Consider the following 17,673-nt stretch of genomic DNA (forward strand, 5'->3'; position numbering starts at 1 on the left):
TAATAAATGACGAAAAACCGAATGGAATATAGGTTATCAAGTACTTTTAAGGGTAAAAATGTATTCTGTAGTAATAAAATATAAATATTTTATAAGTTTTTAGACTTCTTGTAATATAAATTACCATAAAAGTTAAAAAAAAGTTGTAAAAAAATGCAAAAAGTGCTGCGGCGGTAGCCAGAGTTGAACCCGGTACCGCGCGCTCCGGAGCACCGATCATGCTCGACTGCCCCACATTTAGTTTTTACCGGCGGCTGTAAAATAGGTCAATTTAAGATATACCAAAAAAATATGTAAATTTCAAAGTTGATTATCTCTGGAATTAGGACGCATTGGCACAAACGCTCGAATACGGGGTCTTTTTATTTCTCATAAATAACATTCATTTGCAATTTGAAGAAAATCCGTCACGCCATCACTGTGACCTCCCCTTGTGAGTTAAATAAGAAATTTTATTTATTCTTTACGTAGTGTTTTTATGCAATGGGGTCTCAATTTATCCTTACTTTTTTTTTGTTTTAACCCCCTTCCAGCTCACGTTTTTCTGATAACAACTTTTAAAATTTAACGCTTATATTTCATAAACTTTTCAAATTGAGAATAATGTACTAACATTTTTCTGAAGTTCAATTTTTTGTGGATTATTTTTAGGTGTATTTTCCCCGGGGATACATTCAGCTTTATAGCAACGTTGTACGTTTATTTACAAAGCTGTTTTTTAGCATCGACGCCGAGCTAGTACTCCCATAATTTTTGTTTTTTTTTTGTATCTACAAAAACGATTACATGTTTTACTATGGACCGATTTGTGGGGTTCATTTTTATGAGTTTCAATTTTCTGTGGATAATTTTTAGGTGATATTTTGCCCAAGGATACATTCAGCGTTATAGCAACGTTGTTAGTTTATTTACAAAGCTGTTTTTTAGCATCGATACCGAACTGGTATTCCTATGATGTGTGTTTTTTTTTATCTACAAAACGATATGTGATTTTGTAACTTTGGTGGTTCAAAAGTAAAAAAAGTCAACTTCTTGAACCCCAGAACCGAAATAACCTACAAAAAGAATTGGCGGTTTTGCAACTTTCAACTTTAACTTTCTATAACTTAATAAGAACTGTCGAATTAAGTCAAAACTGTAATAGAATGTTTAGCAGGCATATCCCCATACACCAATATCCTCAAATCAAAATTTCAATAATTCTACACTCCCCCACAGGATTTATTTTCTTAAAAATGGTATTTAAAATATAATGCAACATGGATTCATATAATTATTATACCAAATATAAAATATAGTTTTATTCATTATTCTTAGACAAACATATTTAAAATTCATCTATCTCTGTTTGAAAGCATACCAACAACGTTTGAAGTTTTGTAGTATTAATTACTTATGGATTTGATGTATACTAACCAGTTATTTAATTCACAAAAACAAAATCTGTCGTAGAGGCGGTGGGGCATATTAGACACGGGGTTTATGAGGTACTAATCCTAATTTTCAATACATTTTTTAAATACACGTTTTATAAGCGTTAATTTTGAAGTGATTTTATCCTAGAGGACTAGTACTGTGGAGTATAGGCATAATGGAATCAAACCATAGATAGCACAGAGAGGTCACAAGTCAACAGATTGCTTTGATGCTTATTTGCAAATACAGCACCTCATTTTAATACTTTCTAACTTTGCTGGTTTACAATGTTCTTGGTTTGGTCTTTACTGGCTTGAAAATACTAATTACTGATTCGCATCGAAGCGTTTATGCGAAAGTGATTTTAGCTTTCTCAAATATAATAATTCCAGTAAACCTGTGACCTCCCCCCCCCCACAATGCCGCTGCTAACACTTCTATAGATATATCAAATAATGGACAAAATATGAATTTTAATTGATTTTAAAATACAACTGGGAGTTGTTATATTTTAGAATGGTGGCTTTGGTTTTTATGGACAACATTACTGTAATTAATGACTACAGCACAAAATATAATAATCAGATCCTACTAATTTAAAATCAATGTTTCAGGAAATTCATATATCCTAAATCAGTAAAGATTTTATTTGTATTTTTTTGTTTATTATTTCAAGATGTTTATGAAAAAGTAGTAGTATTATGTTCGTATTTCTAATAAGTAATAAATGCAAATTTAATAACATATTTTTAATTATTGTACTATCAAGGTTCTAAAATGCGAGAAAAATAATTGTATAAACATTTAGGTATATAAATAATAAAACCAAATATATTGAATATTTTGTATTTTACTTTATTTGTATTGTACATTTTTAATTTCAATCATAACATCTTTTACAATTCCGCACAAAGTCTAGAGATACATTTATTAGAGCATTTGTTTATTTGGTTTGTGTTAAATTTCTTTAAGTTTTAACATAATAAGAATTGTCAAATTTTACAACAAATTTGTATTGTTTTATTTAGGTTTTTTTATTTAAAGTAAGATATTGTCTTTTTCGATTGAGGCAGTGTTATTGTTATTGTATTTTTTTATCAAAAGCAAGCTGTTTTCCACAACGACTGTTGTAATTCCAACAAATGTTAGCTAAGTTCCTGTAGGTTTTGCAAACTTTGAATATTAAAAGAATCTTCGAGATTTTACAAAAACAATTTGTGTTGTTTTATTATTTATTTTTTTATCGAAAACGAGGTGTTTTTCTTAACATATTTTGTTTTGAAGTTGTTTTTGTATTTGAATGTTTGACCTATTTTATTTCTTACACAGTAGATCGACAACATCATAAAGTTATTATAATCAGCTATATATATTATTTTTAAAGATTTGAGTAATCGAATAGTTGTATAATAATATACATTTCGAATTAGATTGTAATTTCTACTTTTATCCTGATCCAATTTATGGAAAATAACCTAAAGGTAGAAAATAAAATTATAGAAATAGTAGGAATTGTATATTATAATGTAGAACAACAAATCGTTAGCAATTTGTAATAACTTAAGGTTGAAATAAACTTTATAACGCAAATTGAACGCATATTATATTAATAATACAAGTTATAAGTGTTCTGCATGCATTTGTATGACTAAAAGGGTGAAATAACATTATTTACACTGTTATGTTATGTGATAGTACAGGGGTGATTAGCTTATCTTAAACCACTCAATATATTACTGGGTTTAATAAGAAATTATATTTTTTCTTTACATAATGTTTTTATGCATTGGGGTCTCAATTTGTCCTTACTTTTTTTTTTGTTTTAACCCCCTTCCAGCTCACGTTTTTCTGATAACAACTTATAAAATTTAACGCATATATTTCATAAACTTTTCAAATTGTGAATAATGTACTAAAATTTTTCTGAAGTTCAATTTTTTGTGGATTATTTTTAGGTGTATTTTTCCCGGGGATACATTCAGCGTTATAGCAACGTTGTTCGTTTGTTTACAAAGCTGTTTTTTAGCATCGACGCCGAGCTAGTATTCCCATAATGTTTGTTTTTTTTGTATCTACAAAAACGATCACATGTTTTACTATGGCCCGATGTACTATAGGTATCCAAAATTATATGTGATTGGTAACTCAAAAAAGGAAAAAGCCAACTTTTTCACCCCCAGAACCACAAAAAACCTAAAAATAAATTGTCGGTCAATAATTAACTTTCTGTAACATAGCGAAAAACTATCGAATTGAGTCAAAACTGTAATAGAATGTTAAGTACCTGCTTAACAGGCACTACAAAACCACAACAAAAATTAAAACATCTATATATAGTTTTTATAAAAAAATTAATTTCGGGCTGATGTGTAAGAAAGGTTTAGAATATCATAATTTGATAAAGTAAGGCAAAAATAGAGAGAAATAAGGTCCAGTGTTTACAGATACATATACAAGTATCGATAAAATCTTTGTAACCAATGACAATTATTATTTGATTGAAAATTATTTTTTAATATTAGGTTGGATTCGATAGACACCCATGTATGGTAATTAGAATTATTGTTTTTTTCAAAATTGTTTATGCGAATTTATTTACACAAGCAACATTCGATATTTACATTAATCTAAAGCGGAATATAACTAAGTTCGCATCAACAGTAACTTTGCATCAACATGTTTTTGTGTGACTCAGAATAATAAACCAACAAGCACCAATGCATACAGTGTAAATCACTTTGTCAGTAATACTTAAGTAACCATTTTAGTAGCTCGGTGACGTTATTTCTGGGATTCATTTTGTTTACATTAATCTGAAGCGGAATATAGCTTATGTATATATATAAAGTATATGAGTACTGAAAAATGTATGGTGATACTATTGAGTTTGCAACAACATGTTTTTATGTGATTCAGAATAATAACACAACAAGTACCTATGCATACGGTGTGAATTGTTATATATAATATATAATTATAGCACAAAACACTTGTTTAACAAACAAATCGTTTTTATGTATACAACGTTTAACCCTTATTAAAATTAAAGTATAAACCTAAAACTGACTCTTTAAGTGTGAGGGGTAAAAAACAATAATATGAACAGTTGAGATCACATTCTTATTAAACCCTATGAGATATTCAGTGGTTCACGATGAAATCATTACCCTGAATTGGACATTATTTGACTTTGGTCAAACTTTTTTCCTTAAGGGGAAAAAAATCTGAAAATTAATTTTGGCGGTAGTAAATTTTAAGTTTAACCAAACCACAACAAAAATTAAAACATCTATATATAATTTTTATTAAAAAATTAATTTTGGGCTGATGTGTAAGAAAGGTTAAGAATATCATCATTTGATAAAGTAAGGCAAAAATAGAGAGAAATAAGGTCCAGTGTTTACAGATACATATACAAGTATCGATAAAATCTTTGTAACTAATGACAATTATTATTTGATTGAAAATTATTTTTTAATATTAGGTTGGATTCGATAGACACCCATGTATGGTAATTAACAATATGATGACAATATTTTCAATATCTGTGAGTTGATCACTTTGTCAGTAATACTTAAGTAATCATTTTAGGAGCTCGGGGACGTTATTTGTGGGGTTAATTTTTTCTGAGTTTCAATTTTCTGTGAATAATTTTTAGGTGATATTTTGCCCAAGGATACATTCAGCGTTATAGCAACGTTGTTAGTTTATTTACAAAGCTGTTTTTTAGCATCGATACCGAACTGGTATTCCTATAATGTTTGTTTTTTTTTATCTACAATATTATACGTGATTTTGTAACTTTGGTGGTTCAAAAGTAAAAAAAGTCAACTTCTTGAACCCCAGAACCGAAATAACCTACAAAAAGAATTGGTGGTTTTGCAACTTTCAACTTTAACTTTCTATAACTCAATAAAAAACTGTCGAATTAAGTCAAAACTGTAATAGAATGTTTAGCAGGCACATCCCTATACACCAATATCCTTAAATCAAAATTTCAATAATTCTACACTACCTCACAGGATTTATTTTCTTAAAAATGGTATTTGATTTTTAAATTGATTTCAAAAAAAATAATGAAACATGGATTCATATAATTAATATACCAAATATAAAATGTAGTTTTAAGAACGGAGAGGTCACAGGTTTACAGGAATCATTATAAATAAAAGTGATAAAATTGAATAAAATCACTTTCAAATAAACGCTTTGATGCTCATTTGTAAATACAGAAACTTAATTTAAAACTTTCTAACTTTTCTGGTTTATTCTGTACTGGCTTGAAGTTACTAACTACCGATTTGCATCGAAACGTTTTTTCGAATGTGATTTTATCACTTTCAGATTTAAAAATTCTTGTAAAACTGTAACCTCCCCGTCCCCACAATTCCCCTACCCAACTATGCTCCGTCCCCACTATGCCCCGACCTCACTGTACTGTTTTTTTCATTTAAATTGTATAGGTACTTATTATAACTACCGAACATAATACTACCACATTTTTTAAATCACCTTGAAATAATTAACAAAAAATTACAAATAAAATCTGTACTGATTTAGGAAATATGTATTTTCTCAAACAGTGATTCAAAGTTAGTAGGATCCGGTTATAATATTCTGTGCTGTAGTCACTATTCACAGTAATATTGTCTATAAGAACCAGTTAAAATGAATTGTAATTTATATTTTGTCTATTTTTGGATATAACTATGAATTTTGAATATGTTTGTCTAAGAATAATGAATAAAACTATATTTTATATTTGGTATATTTGTGGTGAGCGCTGATTTGAGGATATTGGTGTATAGGGATATGCCTGCTAATCATTCTATTACAGTTTTGACTCAATTCGATAGTTTTTCGCTATTTTACAGAAAGTTAAATATTGACCGACAATTTATTTTTAGGTTTTTTGTGGTTCTGGGGTGAAGAAGTTGGCTATTTCCTTTTTTGAGTTACCAATCACATATAATTTTGGATACCTAAAGTACATCGGGCCATAGTAAAACATGTGATCGTTTTTGTAGATACAAAAAAAACAAACATTATGGGAATACTAGCTCGGCGTCGATGCTAAAAAACAGCTTTGTAAACAAACGAACAACGTTGCTATAACGCTGAATGTATCCCCGGGAAAGATACACCTAAAAATAATCCACAAAAAATTGAACTTCAGAAAATTTTTAGTACATTATTCTCAATTTGAAAAGTTTATGAAATATATGCGTTAAATTTTAAAAGATGCTGTCAGAAAAACGTGAGCTGGAAGGGGGTTAAAACAAAAAAAAAGTAAGGAAAAATTTAGACCCCATTGCATAAAAACACTACGTAAAGAATAAATATAATTTCTTATTTAACTTAGTAAGATAAGTTAATCACCCCTGTATTATCACATAACATAACAATATAAATAATGTTATTTCACCCTTTTAGTCATACAAATGCATGCAGAACCCTTATAACTTTAAATATTAATATAATATGCATTCAACTTGCGTTATAAAGTTCATTTTAACCTTATGTTAATACAAATTGTTAACGATTTGTTTTCCTACATGATAATTTACAATTTTTTTTCCTACTATTTCTATAACTTTATTTTCTATCTTTAGGTTATTTTCCTTAAATTGGATCAAGATAAAAGTAGAAATTACAATCTAATTCGAAATGTATATTATTATACAACTATTCGATTACTCAAATCTTTAAAAATAATATATATAGATGATTATAGAAACATTATGATGTTGTCGATCTAAGAAATAAAATAGGTCAAACATTCAAATACAAAAACTACTGCAAAACCATGCAAAGCCATAATCTCTAAAGTATCAACACTTGACAAAATTCATTTTTTTTTTTATTAAATATAGTTTGTTCGTCACAAATTTGGAAATAATGTGTGACTTTTTGTGTTCAATCGAATGGTCCTAAGGAAACATCGGTACTTTTACAGTTCAACCGTTTATTTTAAAATACATTTTTGGGCTTATGTTTAAGAAAGTTTAAAAATATCATAGTTTGATGAATTGTGGAATTTAAGTCATTGTTAAATCATTGTCATTAAAAACAAAAAAATTTCATTAGATTTGTCCGCTAATATCAATTACATTTTGAGCATAATATCAAAAATTTAATACACGTTAGTTTAGATTTTATATTTATGTTATAGAGAAAAAACACGAAGACTTACAAAGTATAATTGATAGAATAACATAAACGCTACAATGTGAATCTGTGGATAGTAGGGTCAAACCAGTATAGTCCAAACACAATAAGAAAGTATTATATGTGAGTGAGTATTACCTAGTAGTAGTATTTCATTAGATTGGTCATACATCAATACCTTATAGAGTACATTATTAAAAAAACGTTCATTTAGATTTTATTTTTAGGTTTTAGAGAAGAATAACGGATATTCACAGATAAAAAACCAGTACAGTGGGGTCGGTGCATAGTGGGGACGGAGCATAGTTGGGTCGGGGCATATTGGGGACGGGGAGGTCACAGGTTTACAGGAATTTTTAAATCTGAGAGGACTAGTACAATAGAGTAATGGCATAATGTAATCAAAGCAATGAGGAAACGGAGAGGTCACAGGTCTACAAGAATTATTATAAATAAAAGTGATAAAATTGAATAAAATCGCTTTCAAATAAACGGTTTGATGCTCATTTGTAAATACAGAACCTTCATTTAAAACTTTCTAACTTTGCTGGTTTATACTGTGCTTGGTTTGGACTGTACTGGCTTGAAAATACTAACTACCGATTTGCATCGAAGCGTTTTTTTGAAAGTGATTTTATCACTTTCAGATTTAAAAATTCCTGTAAACCTGTGACCTCCCCGTCCCCAATATGCCCGGACCCAACTATGCTCCGTCCCCACTATGCACCGACCCCACTGTACAGGTTTTTTTTTTTTTGCAAAAACTTAGTGGACCAAATAACACATATACAATGTCTTGTTATATTTTGTTGGAATGATCGACGATTCATGTTTCAATCGTTTGTACTCCATAGTTTAAATTATAATCGCTTATTCTTAATAAAATTAATATTTATGTATTATATACTTCCATTAAAGCAATCTCACACAAACTATTTATACTTCACAGATTATATTTTTTCAAAGCTATATTATACTTCTATTTTACTAGATTGACAATGTACAAAATAAAATGCAACTAAAAAAACCTTTTCATCGATCCTTAAAATGTAAAGGGTGGGTTAGTGAAACGGGTTTTACCATTTAAATACATTAGAAAATCGCCGTTTTACTGCCTCATATGTATATTAATTTCTTGTTATTTTCGAAAGAAAAATCGATTTTCTTACATTTAAATTAAAATAAATCGTATACTTGTACTATGATGGAGAAAACAATAAATTTTACCTACATATATTACTTATAAGTTAAATATCACTAACGTGTACTAGCAGTCGGCTGTTGCCTGTTATTTAACAATAACCTTTTATGGAGATTTTAAAAATTGTGTTTTTTTAATAATAGCATAGGAGCAGTATTATGATGTTAAATGATCACGAGATTTGATCAAGTCATAAAATAAAGTATTATCATTTATGACTTAATTATTATTAAAATTTATCTTAATAGTAATAGTACATACTAATAAAATAATGAAATATTTTTTACAAAATTAGAGCTACAAGTTGATAAACTAAAAAATTAAAATAAGCACGAAGCAGATTATCTAATATTAGACAATTTAAACAATCAAGCGTGAATCTCTTTAAATTAATAACAGTATAACAATGTACAAAACATTAGTTTTCCTTTAAAAAAATTGTGTAATAAAAAAAACATTTTGAGGCGGTATACTGCATAAAAACTAACACTTAATCTGAATCCAAAAAACAACAGTCCTCTTCATTATTTGCAGGTAGTTGGACATTATTTACTCATAGATAACCTTCGGTAAGGTTATATAACGCAGGCTATAAAATTACGAGACAACGACAGTGGTTTTGTCGTATCAGAATCATTAAGTGTCTTAATAAGTACACGGACAGGTTTTTTCCCCAATAAATCGAGTGTCTACTATAATCAGTTACATGATTTAGTCGCCTGTGATATCATGTAATAAACACTATGTTATGATACCGATCATTGGGCCTTAACCTAATCTAACACGGATAGACGTTACCAACTGTTTTTAGTGTCAGTTCGTTTCTCACATATGGTACACTGGGTTTTTAGTTAAAAAAAAAAAAAAAAATGAACTTTGTGTAAACATTAAGTCAAAAGTGGTACTTGAGCACAAAACCTAATAGTATCATTCTGCATGGATATAAATAAAATTGTTTTAATGATTTGATCAATTTTTTTTAAAGATTTTAGGTGTTTTTGTTAAAATATACGAAATCTGCGAAAACACAGTTTCCCGGCAATTGAAAAAAAACTGTAGTGCCGAATTTTTTCCCGTTTAATATGTTATGGGTACATATGAGTTCCAACTACTGGCAAATATTCAACCCAAAAGTTTCAAAATTACCGCTAAAAACCCGGAAAAACAAAAAAAATTGTACCCCCCCTAGGCGGGTGGGAAATGGGTATAGTTTAAGTTTGACACAATTGACGTGTGCGGGCATACCAAATAATTATTTCTTATACATTTCAACTCGATCCGACTCTTTTTCTCGAAATTATAGCCAGTAAAAGTTCTAACTAAAAAACTCGTACGGTTTTTTTTTTGTTTTTTCAACTTTCGTCTGTGAAGAATTTAACTTTTTCAACTTTTACCCCCCCCCCCCCCCTCAAGTACCAACTAGATGAAATTTGAGATTTATAGAGTTGCTACTCGAAGGAATTGGTCCAGTATTACAAAAGTTACAGTGTATACGGATAAAAAAAAAACACACATCAGAGTAAAACCAATACCTTCTCGCTTTGCATCGAAGCTAAAAATACATATGTCAATATACAAATATCAACAAAAACATTGTACCTAATGACAATTATGTGCTTAAAAATATTTTGTTGTATTAGGGTAGACACGATCAGGTTGATCGCCATAATATCAATAATAATTCGCAACAAATGTGTTTAAAATCGTGAACAAACGCGTTTATTTTATAATTTATTTATTTTATTTTACATATGACAATCGGCTGATAATTATAATGATAATAATGGGAATACTAATGATAATGAAACTACATAATAATAACAATAAATAAGCATATATCAAATAAACTAATTTAGTGCAATATGCAAACTTTATTTATTTATTTAAATATAATTTTAAAATAAATAAACGATTGATATCTAGTATTATTCGCTACTTAACTCAAGCGGAGTACTGATATCCTCGCGTAGTTGTACATTTAGTTTTTTTTGTTTAGAGGCATTTACTTGCCAATATTCGCCTTCAAGTGATCTGTATTTTACAACAGGTCTGTCTTGACCCCTTTTTATTACTACATTACATACATCATCATATGGATTTATAGAATAATACGTGTTTGAAGAAATTTTAAGACTAACCCACATTGCTATCAAAGTACAAATCCTATTAGCAGATTTCTCCTTGTCAAGTTTCATCTTGTTGATTTCAGCTAAAAAATCAAAAAGCAGTTGTTAAAAATAACCAAATTTAACTTATAAGCCACTATATTCCTAAGTTTTACATGTGAACATTTTAAACAGGGGTCACTATAAACACGATTAGAAAAAAAAGAGCTGAAATTAAAAATTGTATAATAAATATTAAGTATATTTGTAAAAATTATAAAGAAACAAAATATTAAATTTTGTTTAAGTTGTGTTAAGTAGTCTATAAAATACTGTGTTATTGAAAATGAATCATGCTGTAAAAATAAATGTTATTAAAAAAATAAATAATATTAAATCTTTAATTTATAATCACCTAATTTTTTGGTAAGCACATTTATAATAGCATCTCCAGTAAGACCTCTTCTCGCCTTTCCAAGTTCGGTCAATTTTATAGTTTCAGTATCTGCATAAGTGTATAAATAACTGGTTTGAAAATATAATATTTATTAATATATTCGTATGTATTTTGATTTTTTTAATTTAACACCCTAATAAGTAAAAACAGAGTGGGAAGGAACGCAAACAATTATGGTAATTATTAGTTTCGGCACCTACATAAATGTTTATATTAATAACTGGTTCAAAAAGATTAATATATTCATAATTATGTGTTTTATTTTTAATATTTAATGTCCTAATAAGTACAAACAGAGGGAAGGAACGAACAAAAATTTGATAACTGGAATATCAGGATGAAGCCTAAAATTGATGGAACCTAGAAGGGGTGAACAAATAAAATAGAGATAAGATTTTAGCAAAAAGGCGCGTATGCTCAAAATGTATTATGTATTCTTTCAATTTTTATCTGGTTCTAAGTTTGGTAAGGTTGCAAAAATTACTATTTCATTCTAGAACCCTTAAAACAAGTCTCCCCAACTTATAGTAAATTGTTATGTGAACAATATAATAATATATAAAGCAAATTTTATCTTTCAAATAAGTCATAAGTTCTGATTAATACTAACTAGTAGCATAGTAAATTCGCTTGTATTCATCATCATGCATAGTACTACCTGTAACATCATTTTCTGTAACAAATAAATTATATAGTTAGTCAAACCGTGATGTTGTATGTATCCATAGCAGTAACTCTAAAAATGAGAATCATTTGACCAATTAATGAATGCAAAATATAATATTAACACAAAACCTATGTCTTTTAAAGCCTTTTTAGCTACCGCGTTTAAGTGATCTCTAAAATGTAGAGAAAGCGTACATAAGGTGTTAAGATCATTAATAGAAAAAACTCGATGGAGTTGAATACCATGAAGAAAGAAGTCGTGCAGTAGCGGAATACGGTTCCAGGAAAATGACAAAATATGACATTTTTCAACATACAGTGTCAGACCATGGAGATGAGCCAAATACAGAAAAAACCTAAGTTCAATATGTAGTAGGCAACCATCCACTGATACAATACTAAAAAAATGTTGATGTCGTAATAGAAGGATCAGAAACCGCTTCTTGAGCATAAGTGTATTCTTAGAAATTGATACACGCCGTTCAAAATAATACCCGAAATATAATAGTGGTAAAAGGTTATTAAGGCTCCCAACTAAAATTTAACTTTTTAGTTATTATTGTGTGAACAAAAGAAATTGATAAGCAAATTGTATCTTTTAAACAAGCAATACTATATATTTACTATCATCTTTGTAAATGCTTTTGTTTTCATCAGCATGCGCAGGAGTACCTGTAAAACAAATATTAAAACATTTTTTAGTTAACTAAACCCGGTCTATTGTATTTATTCATCTCAGGTTCAATTAATCAATGCCAAATATAGTGTTGATATTAAGTCGATAAGGCCCCCTCCGCTCAAGAAATAAATTAAAATATACGTGTATTACTGTTACACAAAAAAATTTAATTATCTCTAAAAAAAACCCACAAATTATCAATATAGTACAAATAAATTGATTATGTAAAAAGTAATACTTTAAAATTGTATGTTTATATTTACAACAAATTTTTCTCGTAACAATTTTTCTCGCATTATTAAATGTGGTACATTTCGAAATTCCATCACCTGCACAAATTTATATATAAACTGGTTTATAATACAGTATTTAATAATATAATCGTATTTATGTTTTATTTTGATATTTAAATCACTAATACGCATTTTTTTCACAAATGTACAAAAATATCGCATACAAAGTACAATATAGAAGTGCAATAATCAGTCAAACAATAATATCTTAAACAATGAACAAAAAACTATACAGTATAGTTCAAATTATAGTATTAGCATTAAGCCGATGGCTCTTAAGGTCCTGATAGCTACAGCATTTATACACAAAATATAGCGAAGGTATGTACTACGAAGCACATAAACCACGTAGAAGAGAATTATAGCTCCTAAAAATTTTCATAATAACCAAGGAGATGAGCCCAGTCAAGAAATCAAATAACTTCAGCTTGTAGGTTTCAATAATCCGCGGAAAAAGCAATACTAATGAAAATATATATCATGTCGTCTGCAAAAAAAAAGAACTTCTTGTTTTTGCAAAAGTCCCTCTAATGAGCTAACAAAATAAAGAGGACTAAGGTGGTCCCATTGATAGACGCTTGAGGAGATAGTAGAAGGTTCAGAAACCGCTCTGTTCGCTTTAGTGCATTCTTTCCTATCGGAAAGGTAAGATGTGAGGGGTTTCCAATGTCAATTATTAGCGTAGAGTACAATGATAAATGAAGCGTTATTAGTGCTATGAGTACTATGATTCAACCAGCTCTTGGTAGTATATCAAACAACAAGAACTAGTATCGTAATTTGTCTGTCGAGTCATAAGTATTTGCTAACATAAAACGTCAACAATCTATTACGTTAAAAATGGTATTTTGTGGCAAAATGTTAAAAATTGATAAACGCTGTTCCAAAAATTACTCTAAATATAATAGTTGTTAAAATTATTATAACAGTAAGTCTCCCCAACTAAACTTTACTAAATTTTTTGTAATTAACTTTGTAATTACTTTTAGTTGTATCAGCAGGCATAGGAATTTCTGTAACATACATTTTAAAAAAATACCGTTTTAAACCCTTTTATTACATTGATCCATAACAGTTACTAAAAAAGGAGATAACTTTGACCAAACAATAAATTATGTGCTTTTAAAATTTACATAATTGTCAATAATGTGTAAAAAAATAATGTGGAAAGAAAATTTGATCGTTCAATCAAATCATAAGTTCTTTATACTACTAATGAATAACTTTGTAAATACTTTGTTTTTCATCATTAGCCGCCGGAATACCTGTAAAAATAATTTAGTTATTTAAACTCGGTTTGTTTATTTATCCATAACAGTTTCAATTAATCAATGCTAAACATAGTATTAATATTAAATAACTGTTGAATAACTTTGTAATTACTTTTGGGTTTATCGGCACGGATACCTGAAACAAGAATATAATACAGCTACGTAAACCCAGTTGTTATATTAATTTATAACAGTCATTCGAAAAATAAAATTACTTTGACTAATAAGTCAATGCAAAATGTTTTATTATCATAAAATTAATCTCTAGCAAGTAGTAACGTTTGAAATAATACTTTCTTCACAATGAATTTAATAATAATCAAATTTGTTATGTGTATTAATTCTCTCTTTTACAAAATTTCTTGTGACCTATTATTCCTTGATGAACCTAATTATATTCAGTACACTTCGAAATCGTTAAAGATGTGTTTGAAAAACCTAAGATATGTAACAATCTAATATTTTTGTAGTTTTTGTTTACATTTACGTTTTAAGGGGCTTATTGGCCTTAGAAAGTTGTTTATTAAAAAACTGATAATTTTATAATCACCTATTATGCTAAAAATATCCTGTTGCAATTTATATTTTTCTGTCATTATGGAATCTAAATTTGAAAATAAAACCAATATTTTACAATATATAATTCTTTGTATTATATTAAAGTGTTAATTGATTACGTTCTAGAGAGTCATAGGTTTTAGTATCTGCATGTTCTGAAATTAAAGCGAAAAATGTATATACTTTTTGATTATCAAGCGACTGTGTGAAAATATGTTAAAAAAAGTATTACCCGGTACAATGAACATTTGATTTAAATATTCTGAAAAAAGCAATAAAAAAATTGTTGTAATGAATTTAATACTCTATTCTATCATAATCTAGGGTAGAAAAGCTAAGAAAAAATAATATGTGTGTTAGAAATTCTAAATAAAATGGCTAGCTCTATAATATTAAGTTAGTTTGAAATCTTATGAAATGACAATGGCGGTATTGAATCACATGGGGGGAGTAGAATAAGACTATTATCACTGAACATTAGCCTTAACCCTTTCACTGTCCTAGACGTGCTACTATTCTACAATCAATCAATTAATTACGAAACCTTTTTCAGTATGGCGATAGTTGTGACATGTAGCAGTGGGTAAAGCACAATGGCAGTGAAAGGGTCAAAGATATATTTTTGTTGTTAACTGTACACATTTCTATAGGTACATTTCTTCTTTAAACAAGAATTTTAATATCACATAATTATTATTACGCGTTCCATAGTAATCTTTATCTATCATGACTGTAAGTACATGCTCCAATCCATCTAAAACAATCAAATACAAGTTCGACCTTTAGAAAAGTTCCAAATAAAATTAAAATTAATAAAAAAAAAATCATTAGAAAAAATTACCCCTGTTAAGTAAATAATCAATTTTTAGAGTCAAGTGTGCTCTTAGTAAATTATAGTAATTTTTAGTAAAGGCTCGTGCCACCATGCGACAGTGCACAGATCCAATCAAAAATATAAAACTACCACATTTTGAAGATGCCACTCCGCCCATGTATTAAAAAGTTTTGTGCTGGCAATTTTTTACAAAATCTTAAATTAAAGACAATGTTAAGTTTCATAACTTTCAGGTGATAAAGGTAACTTTTTTTTACGACAATTTTTGGAGGCGCTGTATCATGAAAGCCAAACTCGTTTTATTATAACAAAAAATTGCATGGGCGGCATCCTCTTAAATATAAAAATAAATTTATATTTTATTTACAAGTAATTTGACACCTAGGCAATCATTGTAATACAATTATATATTAGTACATTGATTATTATCTTACTTTTTATATGATCATCTTTATAGTCAGAAGCTTTCTTGATTTGTATGTCTGTAGTAAATGTTTTTAAAAAAATAGGTATGTGTAAAGTTAGTGAAATTTAAAAACTCTCAAAGTTAGTCTATATGATTATAAAATATAACTCACTTGAAATTTCAACCGTCTCTATATATTCCACTGTAAAGAATAGTTAAATATTAATTTTTTTTAGATTTTCATCTACATTGTGTGCTTAAGTATAAAAAAAATACTTACTTATACTTGTATCTGCCAAAACATTTACGCAGATTAATGATATTAAAACATAGGAAATTTTCATTTTTATCTAGAAAAATTAATAAATATAAATGCAATTTATATAAGGCTCGGGTCTTCCGGAGTAGTCGAGATGAGAAAGTTTTGGTTTTAAAATTTGTTTTATACATATTTTATGATTTTTGACTAGAGATAACTTAACCTAACCGAAAAATAGTTTTTTTTTATTTATCTAATTCATGTCTTTTAGGATTATTTGAGTTAATTTCAATTACTTGAGTGGGATATTGACATTTTTTTGTCTTAGCATATACACGGAAAAATCGACACCATTTACAATCGACTCCGGTTATCATAACGAAAAAATCAGCTGATTTATCCGATTAGATAGGAGAGATAAGAAATAAGATATTAGCGATATGTTTTTACCAATTACTATACATTACAATACGGGACAGTCAATGATAAGAAATCGCGACATAGCCCCACGAAATCGTAGTGGTTAGGTGAGACGTTTAGCACACCTCGGATAAATGTCTACCTCGTTGGACCAACAAGTAAACCTTATAATAAATTAAAAATATGAGGTAAAAATAAAGCTTGAACTTTGAAATGTATTTTAAAAATATAAAATCATAAATTTTGCATCATGGACACAAATTTAAAATATAGATACATATTATGTTTGTATTTAAACGACAATTATTATATCTATTCAAACAATTTATCATAAACTAACTATCAAAAAACTACGAAAAAATAGTTTTTTTAATTTAAAATTACAACTATATTCAACTTCTAAGTACATTTTGTTTAGCCATATTTCGGCAATGCAGTAAAATAAAAACATATATTGCAGCGCAATGTTGTTAATTAATTTACAAAACAGTTTTTTAGCACCGATGCCGAGCTAGTATTCCTATGGTGTGTGTTTTTTTAACTGTAATCACGATAATATGTTATTCTATGGCCCGATTTTTATAAGATACTCGAAATTATATGTGATTGGTTCAATAGTAGAAAAAATTTACTTAATTACGCACAGAATCGATAAAAATCTAAAAAAAAAATTATTAGTTTTTCAACTTTTGACATTAGCTTTCTATAAAATAGCAGAAAACTATCGAATTAGGACAACATTTTAATAGAATGTTTATCAGGCATGTCCCTATTCTCAGATATCCTTAAATCCAAATTTAAATAATTCTGCACTCCCTGCAGGATTTAATTTTTAAAAAAATGGTATTTAGTTTTAAAACTGATTTAAAATAAAAAAATTTAAAGAAATTTGGATTTATATGTTTAATATAACAAGAATAAATTATAATTTTGTATATT

The 17,673-nt window shown here is 28.3% G+C and overlaps 1 long non-coding RNA gene across 1 annotated transcript; it reads right to left on the minus strand.

The window, feature by feature from the left end:
• Window positions 1–14,933: 14,933 nt before the first annotated feature.
• Window positions 14,934–16,237, minus strand: LOC126845120 (uncharacterized). The gene is made up of 5 exons (XR_007686714.1): window positions 16,228–16,237; window positions 16,084–16,131; window positions 15,515–15,568; window positions 15,047–15,076; window positions 14,934–14,969 (listed from the first exon to the last, which is right to left on the minus strand). It is a non-coding gene; the product is annotated as an uncharacterized LOC126845120 (long non-coding RNA).
• Between the last annotated feature and the right edge of the window lie 1,436 nt (window positions 16,238–17,673).

Source organism: Adelges cooleyi, unplaced genomic scaffold (genome assembly GCF_023614345.1).
Source record: "Adelges cooleyi isolate 19-005CV unplaced genomic scaffold, UGA_ACOO_1.1 ACOO_flye_CR_arks_rails_tigmint_CR_PRNA_672, whole genome shotgun sequence".
NCBI lineage: Eukaryota > Metazoa > Arthropoda > Insecta > Hemiptera > Adelgidae > Adelges > Adelges cooleyi.